The 9,638-nt window shown below is 32.5% G+C and overlaps 1 pseudogene; it reads right to left on the bottom strand.

Moving 5' to 3' along the window:
* Window positions 1-6,275: 6,275 nt before the first annotated feature.
* Window positions 6,276-7,525, bottom strand: LOC115988844 (annotated as a pseudogene).
* Window positions 7,526-9,638: the final 2,113 nt, after the last annotated feature.

Below are 9,638 nucleotides of genomic sequence, written 5' to 3'. Positions count from 1 at the left end.
TATCAAATGGGGCCCCCCAAATTTGGACCCATAATGAGACAATCTCAAATTTCACATTCTTGTCCGTCATACCTTTTTGCCATCTGCGTAACAACAGGGCTTGGTTATCAAAAGACCAAGGACCCCCATTGAGCACCCTCTCCATATCAAATTCCGTTTGAAATTTGAATTGGAAAAGATTTTGTCAACTTCCACAATCTTGACTCCATCATGTAGACCCCACGCCTTCTTGAGAGTGTTATGGACCGCCCTCTTATTGAAGGGTTTGCACGTAAGAAATTTCCCAAGAAGACTCTGCACACAGCTTTCAATCTCCTCCTTCCGTTCTTCATCTTTTACCACAATAACTTCTTCCTCCTCCGTTGTAAGTTTCATGTTCTCTAGACTATTGATCACGTCGTCTGCCATCACGCCCAACAAAGAAAATACAAACCCTCAGTTAGACCAAGGGAGGGAGTAACTCGTTAGGAAACGAGAGAGAGAGCTCCTACCTAGAGGAGAGACATCATCCTCTGCTTTTGGAGTTTTAATAATTTATATATACAACAATATAAAATATTGGCCCCAAAACTTTGGAGTCATTATGAATTTTCAACCTATCAATGGGATCCATCATGTAAATTCTTCTATGTTATTTTATTAAATTTATAACATATTGTCTATCACCTCTTCATTAAAATATCAATGTTTAATATTGAGTTGTGGGTTGGGCTTAGTGGGATATAAGTTGACAATATTATTTCACATATAGAAAAAAGAGTAACAATAACAATAATAATAATAATAATAATAATAATAATAATAATAATAATATGATTATGATTATGATTATGATTATATTGTTTTTATCTTCCTTTCAATATAAACAAGAGAAAAAAAAATTACCCAAAAATATATTTAAATAAGATATCAATTCTTAAGATTACAAAATTTAGTTCACTATCATCATAAAAGAATGGGAAAAAAAACTAAATGTTATGGACCATAATTTTTTTAGGTACCGTATATAATCACTATAAATACTAAATGTGCATGTAAAACTGTTAAGAATAAATATATTGTACTATCCTATCTAGATCTAATGTGAGAAAAAAAAAATCACTTTAAAATGTGTCAGATCGAGTTAGCCCATTTTTACTCCTGATAAAAATAATCCTTAGTCCAATTTGGTATTAATCTTTGGTTTATCGAGTTCGGTCCAATTTTTTAAAGTTTAGAAAACACATATACTTTTACAAGGTATTTAGTAGTACATTTGATTTAGCAAAATTCCTAATTTTTGAGATTTTCTCCTCTCTCCACGTTTGTGTGTGTTAAAAATACTCTATATTCTAAAAAAACAAATGCTATGTTTCTGATATTGTTAAATTGTTGTCATTGGCAGAGATAAAAGTGAGCAAATACAAGAAAATTATATTTTTGAAATTGTTAAAATTGAAGTCGTTAATAGAGATGAAAGTTAGCAAATGCAGGTAGTTACTAAACTGGCGTTAAGTATATGAGAAATTATTGTAAAAATATATATATATATATATATATATATATATATATATATATATATAAAGGCACCAATAATGGTAGTGGAAAAGGTGCTCAGTAAGTTGATGAGAGTGTACGATGAGAACTTACTAGCTGATGAGAGTGTACGAAGAGATGGAGAACTTAACTAGCGACTTACTATCTCGTGGCTTTGAGATCAAGAGTGCAACTTCTCAGATGGGTTGCCAATTATTCAAGTTCCCTCCATGTGAACTGTGAAGCCACTTTGACACTAAGCCCCTCTTTTATACATGCATAAAAAAACAAATAACAATAACAATATCAATATCAAAAAAATAATAATTATAATACTAATAATAGTAGTAAGAACAAAGTTTTGCTACAAACTTTGCTGCATCCTAAGACTACAACTCCACTTTATATCTTTTTATTTTATGTAAATTCTAACAAATCCATTATTGTTTTACATTTTTTTTTTTTTTTTTTGTATCCTCCATACTTGCAAAATTTCTAAAAGATCAAACATCCATAGTTATGTCATCAATTAAGTGTTAAAATTTCAAGTTTTTGTAGTCTAAAATTATGTATAAAAAATAAGTTTATAAATTAAATAATAAATAATATCCGATTGACACGAAATTTGATATATGTGTTAACAACATTAAAAAAAAACATGCAATCTAATAGTTATATTTTCAAAATATGTATTTATGTTAATTTTTTTAGAGGGTTAAATTAAGTTTGTAGCTAAACTTTGTCCTAATAATAAAATGATTATATTGTCTTTATCTTCCTTTAATTACAAATAAAAAAAACAAATAATAAAATTAACCCAAAAGAAAAGTTAAATGACGTATAAATTCTTTAGATTGCACAATCCATAGTTCACTGTCATCAGAAAAGAATGAGAAATAAACTATATGTCATGAACCATAATTATATATTTATAAGGGATTTTTTAAAACATTATATATATGGAATTTGTTTAAATTGTTTTGCCAACTGTATATAGAGGGATTATGGGCTAAAGAATGGGTAGTTATTTACTTTTAGGTTCTTTGTATCAAATTTCTAAAGATTAAATTTAAATTTTAGGAAGGCCAAAATATTAGGGGAGCCAGTAAGTAAATTTTAGAAAAATGTTATGTTCACAATATTTTCACAACAAATCATACATGGTTAGGTGTTATTGGTTCTAATTTAAACATATCATTGAAATTACTTTTTTACCCTACTAATAACAACCTTCCACTTAGAATTTATTTTGAAAATGTTGTGAAAATATTATGGACATAGTATTTCTCTAAATTTTAATACTAATTATAATGTTATTACTATTTTTAATGGAAATTTTAAAAAAGTCAAGGGGGCCAACCAGCTTTGCCCCAGTCGCCACCATATAATAGCCTACCACCAATGATGACAATGGTAGAGGTGCTTAGTAAACTGATGAGAACTTGTTGGCTCATTATATCAGTGAAGACATGGAGATCAGCTTAACTGGTGACTTACCATCCCATGGCATCGAGATCGAGAAAGCAACTTCTCACATGGGCTGCCAATTATTCAAGTTCCCTCCCAATAAAGTCTCTGCCACCATATAATAGCTTGTCACATATGAAGTAATCCCAGATACCCTACGCCAGGTTGGTTTTTCAATCATATTTTCTATTATTGTAATTAAGTAGAATAACTTTGTTTGGATGCTGAGTTTTAGAGGTGAGGCCGCGTTAGAGTCCCATAGATATGGAAAATGATGAGTTTATGTAATGGTGAAACCTCTCCTAATAACTTAAAGCTTCTACCATTATTAAGATAAAACTATATATGAATAATACATTGGCTCGTCTTAAATTTAGAAACTGATATTATTGAATTTGTAGAAAGCTTCCTATAAATTTTTTGAAAAAAGAATTAGAAATAATTGGTCTTGCAGTTGCCTGCAGAAACCGGTAGTAAACAAGAAGAAATGATGGTGCAATAGGTTTCAAGCAAGAACGGAGAGGTTGAATACATTTCTATTTATGTTTGTAAGTGTAACGTATTGCAACTATTCTTATTAGTAGATTGGTTGGTGCTATAGCCTATAGGCCCTTTAGAGTTTTTTTGCCCAATTTTGACTTTTTCTTTCCGTAGACACTTTGAGGTGTTTGGGTGCTTATGTTTGCTATTGGGATTTGCTATTGTAATTGTGTATCTATATATATGCTAATTGGCTAACCAAATTAAAAATGGGCTTAAAATTGGAATTGGGGTCTAAAGTTTTAATTTCTCACAAGTAGTCATATCATATGGGATGAAAATAAAGGTCAATCCCCAGCCTTCTGAATGACAATTAATTGCATAGAAGAAAACGTATTATCCTTGTTTGATTTTGGCCACGGCCAATTATAGGCACTGTCTAAAATTATATGCGTGTGTTGGACCTTAAAATCAGTAAAGAGAGATTCCCTCAACTATAGCAATCTACACTCTGAATAAAATGGTTAAATCTTACTCTTCTTGTTGGTCCCCGTAGGCCGGTACCAGTAGTCCAAGTTAGGCTAATTGGATTATATTTGTTCTTTTGTTTGGCAATGCTTTGCCTTTTCTGCTATGTAAAATTTGATTTGATAAGTAGGTGATTAACCAGATCCATTAATAATTAATGACTGTGGTAAGCTAAAAGCTTAAAAGAGAAAAGGTATTGTCAACCAAAAGAACGAATCACCTAGAAAGTTAGCCTAACTTGAACTACTGGTATTGGGACCAACAAGAAGAGTGTGGATTGCCTTAGTTGAGAGAAGCTATTTCAAATTTTTGTTTTTCAAATATAAAAAAGAAACAGAAGAGAACCTATCTTCGGTTATTTTAAGGTGAAAAACTAATAGTTTCAATACACAAATTATATAAATAAAGTCTATATAAGTGACCTAAAAATTTTCGCTAATGTTTTTCTTAATAATTCAAGTAACATGTAGTTGATGCATAAGTTAAAATAATATATTATGATAGAATAATATAAAAGTGACTCGACATCACATATAACTTGAAACCAATAAATTGTGAAAAATATTGGGTCTCTCACATGATTTTTATTTTGGTAATTAACCATTTTTTGCAAATACACAATCTTTTTATTCCATTTCCATGTAACATTTCATTTTTTATTCCCTATCTTTCAACTAAAACCACTCAAATGAGAGAGAGCGAGAGATAGCGACCAAACTTCTCTACGCAGGTTGGGTTCTCACATCAATCTTCACCTAGACCATTTAATTGAAGCCCTATAGCCACATATCACCTTCATCCCCATCCTTTCCTCCATTAATGGCCATGGTCTACAACCATGTTGCTGAAGTAGTGAAATCCTAATGCAGACTTTCAAATATTTGGAATGCACGTCTTGGGAAAGTTTAGAGAGGGAGAGATGGCGACCTAACTTCACTAATCGCACAAGGCTAGTGCTAGGTAGTCGTATCACTCTTCATAAACCATTTGATTGACGCCTAAACTAGCAATCCAGAAAACAATTTTTTAGTTGAGTTATCATTAAAAAAAAATAAAATAAAATAAAATAAAATAAAATAAAAAACCTGTAAGTGTGAGGCAAGTGAAAGCAAGATTTAGGTGGAAGAGTTGAATCGGTATTATCAGTGTAAGCGTTAGAAGACATTGAAGAAGCTAAAAGCTCAAAAGTTGAAGAAAAAGCAAAAGAAAAAATAACAAGAAGGTCCTAGAGAGTGTTGGACAGAACAAGAAATATCTAAAATGGTTAATGATTCTCTTATACTAACCATACCAAATTGACAGAATATTTCATTATTAGCTGACATGAATAATTCTGTTATAGGAAGTAGTTAGTTATTTTTTTAACTCATCTGGTGATCCCACTATTGTTGTACTATGATTTACACGTGTGGATCTTTGTTCATACTTGCAAGCTATACTGTTCCTTAATTAGCTTTGCTTAATTGGCTTGTAACAACACGTTGTCGTTTCCAATTACTTGCGGCTTGTGTATCACTAAACTGCGTTGTTTCATCATTCTTCTTAACTTGAACCTCTAATATTTATATACCTATGATACCAAGTTAAATTCATAAGTAATATTATACCGTTAATAATTTGTCGTTAATTTTTTTTTTTTTTTTCCAACATCACACTCTTAGATTACAGTTTTGGATTAGAATCCAGCATTGTTATTGTACCGGGTGCAATTAAACCCAATCATTCTTACAAATTTTTTTCACTTCTTATTTTTCTTAACTTTTTTTAATCAATGGCTGAGATTGAAAGTTGCTTTTTTAAACATTGAATCTCAACCATTGAGAGGAATTGCATCCGGTCTAGGGTATTGCACTTGATTTCACTCCACATATTTTATATGTTCTTAACATGTATGTCAATTTTCATGACTAATTAAATATTATTTACTATTAAATTCATAAACTCATCTTTTATATATTATTTTGAACTACCAAAACTTGAATTTAAATAATTGATTGATGATATGACTTGAAATTTTGCATGCATGTAGAGTAAAAAAAAAAAAAAAGTCTAATTCAAGTGTGAATTTGTTAAAATTCACATCTAATAAAAAAAATATTAAATAATATAACATAATTTAAAGTTACACCAAATATAACTTGAACTAATTTTCAATGCCTACCAAATAATTTTAATGTTTACCAAACTTAAGAGTAGCATTATGTACAAGATTAGATCACATAATTATCAAGTAAATTTTCTCTCCATAAAAAAAAATTCAAATAAATTAATGAACTACTATATCATCAGAATAGCTTGCTTGCAAACTCTTCAATGGCCTCCTCCCCTTTTTTTGAAGAAGATAATGCAGCAAGATGCTTGAGTTCTGAAAGACTCCTGCCAAGCTGTAGTGCCACCTTTATCTTAAATAGTTCTCCGTTCTCTCTTCTCTCAAACTTATATTTGATTCTATAATCTCTTGCATGAGCCTAAAGAAACCAGCATTGCTCCTATACATCTCAAACACCATCCCAACTTTCCCTCCATGCTCCAATGTGTTTACCACGCTTGCCAAAGCTCCAGCAATGACTGCAAGCATCACAGCCCATGCCCCATGAGTAGTGCCCAAAAAACAAGACCCTAAAGCCGCAAGGCCAGTCAATAAAGGGCCAGAAATTGCTAAGATCTTGTTAACTTTCAAGGCTTTTTGACTCAACCTCAAGTACTCAGCCACATCCTTCCTCTTCAAAACCCCAACAATCTCTCTCATTTCCTCTTCCAACTTTCCATCCCAGCCATTCCCATCTATTTCTTCACCAAGTCTCTCTAATCTTCTTTGTCTTTTTGGAGGCCACCACACTGTAGGTTCCACAGTTTTTGGAAATCTCTCAATCATCGCACCTAGTAAAGGAAGTGGATATGCCTTATCTAATGCCAAAACTTTCTCCATTGCTTCATTGATCACATCTATATTAGTCAACTTGTAGAGAGACATAGTTGTTTGCATCTCTCTATAAAGCTGCTTAAATAATCTAGCAGCGTTGCGCTGTTCTTCACCTAGTTGTGAAGGCTGTATCTTGTTCATCACCACCAAAATGACTGTGGCTGCTAAATATAGCAAGGTAGAAGATACCTTTAGTGCCACAAGAGGTGTACCAGTACCTCCAATTGCTGCTAGTCCAGCCATAATAGCAGCAGACAGAGTTATTGAATTAATAGATGTTAGCAACAGGTGGTTCCAGTTGTCACGTTGTGCTCCGATATTCTTATGCATCTCCACTCTATCAGCAACAGCCTCCATGATTGCATAAAACTTAGCAACCACCAATGCTTCCGGAGGATTTGTGCTCTGCCTCTTACAAGTATTGAGATTGATCACAGAGTTGTGATCCTTCTCCAGCTCCTCAGCCAAGCCTCTACTAAAGATTGTCGGTATAAAAAGAGGACTCATCTGGGTTTTGGGTGCATTGGCTGTGGCTCTAATACTTCTTCTACAACTACATGATGAAAATGGACCCGTTGAGTACAAGAATATTGGAATTTGAAGGATTGACATGCTCACAATCTAATAATGGTCTTTTATTGAGTTCTTCACCAGGCTTCGATGGTGTTGTGAATGTTTTTGACTTAGCGGATGAGTATGGTGAATTGGGGTGGAGTTGTCCTTTGGCTTTGTTACATATAAAGACTAAAGAGCATTATGTAAGAGACTGCAATCTTTTCCACAACTTGTTAAGGTGACAGATTATAACTCGAGTAATATTACTTTCACACTACTTTTATTACTGTACACAAACACAACAAACAACCCTTTAAATCTCTTGTTCCGTAAATGTAGACCGTGTAGTTGAACCCCTTAAAACATGGGTTTGGAGCTTTCTACACATGGCTTTAGAAATTAGACCACCACTTACCGTATAATCTGGGTTTGGGAGATTGCAGTATTGCACTGTTCGTACAGTTTGGTTTGCTCAGAGTTGAGGTCTTTTATGTTGACTTTGTAACACCGATAACGAGTAGAAACTTAAAACATCCAACGACTTAAAGACAAAAAACTGTCGCCTCAACCATTCTATATTTGAAATAAATATAAAGAGTTCAATGAGAATTAGACCACTTGCATTTAATTATTAATCCAATATAATATATTTATTATATAAAAAGAATGCATGGAAATCACGAATCACTGGTGACATAATTTTATTTCAACATATTTCTCCACCATTCACATGTGTTCCCTTTTTTGTTTTCTTCGAGCTATCTCCACTTTTTATAGGGAATATGTCAGGAGAATGAAATACCAATAAATATAAACAAATCTTATCCAAAATTTGTTTGAGACATTGAGCTAAACGTTCTATAAGGACTGAAATTGGATTGGACCTAATATAGGATTTGGTTGTAACTCAAGATGCTCAAACAATAAATTTGTAGAGCGTGGACGAAAGAACTAGATATACTCTAAAAGAAAGACGATAAAATTGGCTAATTTGAGGCTATTAAACACATATAAGACAAGAAAGTTTGTCCTCGGTTTGGCCTGAGGAGCTTATATTATATTATCTTGTTTTTCAACAAAGTTATAAGAGTTCACAGTCTTATCGTAAAAATTGCTTGATTTCTTCTCCGATCCTCTTTTTAGTATATCTTCTTATGCTATATACTACAATCTTGGTATCATCCCTACCATACACGTGTAGGTTAGATTCTGGAGACTCTTTCCTGTCTCATCTAACACCTCTTAGAACCAGCAACTAGTAGCTGTAAGGCTGCTTGACCACTATTCAGGTATCACCTCCACATTAATGCGGTCAGAGGGTTAGTTGGGAGGTATTTAATGCGGAGGTAACAGTTTTTTGAAGATATTTGTTGCCCTTCTCCTTTCTTACCCCTTGTCCAATGTCCAACTCTTAGTTGTGATGTAACTTCGAAGAAAGTCCATGATGATATGGCACTCTTACTAACCTCGGACCCTTGTTGACGAGATGACTTTTCTCCTCGGACATTCGTAGGACTTATCTCATATTATCTCTACTTTTCTCTTTACTCCGTTCCCCTTATAATTTTTTCTGGATATCCTCGGATTGACTAATGTCTTCAAATTGGGTCATAGGCCCAGTTAGTACAGTCTTAACAGTACCTCCTGATTAACTGACCCCCACACGTTTTTTGGCATATCTCTCTCAAAACTTTAAAAAAAAAAAAAAAAAAAAAAAAAAACTCATAAATATATATATATATATATATAGAATTTCAACTTATGGTGTCCATTCTTGATGAGTGCTCTTTATTATCATACCAAGACACCAATCGGTTTTTAGTGTAGACAGAAATTGAACTTGAAATCTCTTATTCAACTATAAAAAATTTTACTAGTTGAGTTAACTGGAACTCACAACTCATATATAATAGTTTACTTAAAAAAAAAAAAAAACTCATATATTATATTAACATGATTTTCTTTTTTCTTTTTATATAACATGGATTTGCTTGAATAATCATTGATTTTGTTCAAAAGGCATTTTGTTTCTTGAGCATATTGATTTTTTAATTCTAGTACAAAAACAAATGAAGAAAATAGAACACTCAGATATCCCCAAAAAGTTTTGCACATCTTTTCTGAAAGTCTTGAACATCCAGTACATTGTCAATCCACAAATCTTGAATAT

Source organism: Quercus lobata, chromosome 5, assembly GCF_001633185.2.
Source record: "Quercus lobata isolate SW786 chromosome 5, ValleyOak3.0 Primary Assembly, whole genome shotgun sequence".
Classification (NCBI taxonomy): Eukaryota; Viridiplantae; Streptophyta; class Magnoliopsida; order Fagales; family Fagaceae; genus Quercus; species Quercus lobata.
This window is presented reverse-complemented; position numbering and strand designations above follow the sequence as displayed.